The sequence below is a fragment of the Rhinopithecus roxellana genome, chromosome 13 (assembly GCF_007565055.1).
Source record: "Rhinopithecus roxellana isolate Shanxi Qingling chromosome 13, ASM756505v1, whole genome shotgun sequence".
NCBI lineage: Eukaryota > Metazoa > Chordata > Mammalia > Primates > Cercopithecidae > Rhinopithecus > Rhinopithecus roxellana.
In genome coordinates, this window is record NC_044561.1 from 23,519,498 (window position 1) to 23,520,384 (window position 887).

General features: G+C 43.7%; 1 non-coding gene across 1 annotated transcript; it reads right to left on the bottom strand.

Moving 5' to 3' along the window:
- Positions 1-538: 538 nt before the first annotated feature.
- LOC115892993 lies at positions 539-646 on the bottom strand. The gene has a single exon (XR_004052958.1). It is a non-coding gene; the product is annotated as a U6 spliceosomal RNA (small nuclear RNA).
- Between the last annotated feature and the right edge of the window lie 241 nt (positions 647-887).

Genomic DNA, 887 nt, shown 5'->3' on the forward strand with positions numbered 1-887 from the left:
ATTGCTGGACTTATGGAAAGCCATACATTCATGTATGCACCCATACATATGTGTTCAGTTTTTATATAAATGGGATCATATTGTGCACCATCTTCTGCAAATGGATTTTTTTTTTTTTTCACTTATTGCTTCTTGGTTATCTTAGTATGGGTCTTAAGAATGCAGGCTTTAAGGCCGGGCGCAGTGGCTCACGCCTGTAATCCCAGCACTTTAGGAGGCCAAGGTGGACAGATCCAGAGATCAGGAGTTCAAGACCATCCTGGCCAACGAGGTGAAACCCCGTCTCTACTAACGATATAAAAATTAGCTGGGCATGGTGGCGGATGCCTGTAATCCCAGCTACTCAGGAGGCTGAGGCAGGAGAACTGCTTGAACACAGGAGGCAGAGGTTGCAGTGAGCTGAGATTGCACCACTGCACTCCAGCCTGGACGACAGAGCAAGACTCCGCCTAAAAAAAAAAAAAGAAGAAGAAGAAGAATGCAGGCTTTAGAGATAGATCACGTGGTTTAAATCTCAGGTCTGCAACATGCTGGCTGGACAAATGTCCTAACGTCCTTCACAAATTTGCATGTCATCTTTGCACAGGGGCTATGCTAATCTTCTCTGTGTCATTCCAATTTTAGTGTATGAGCACGACGAATGTCCTAACCTCCTAATCCCACCTTTCCTCAGTGTTCTAATCTGTTAAATGGGAATATTAATCGTGCGCAGGTGTACCTGGAAGGATTAAATGATGGAATGCAGGAAGAGTGCTAACTCCTATTTAGGGTTTGGTAGATGCTGACTAATATTATTCCAAAAATTTGCTTTGGTTATTGTCAGCTATCGTACGGCATTTCAGAGTGCGCTTAACCTTTATCTTGTTTGTGGACATTCAGGGCTTTTC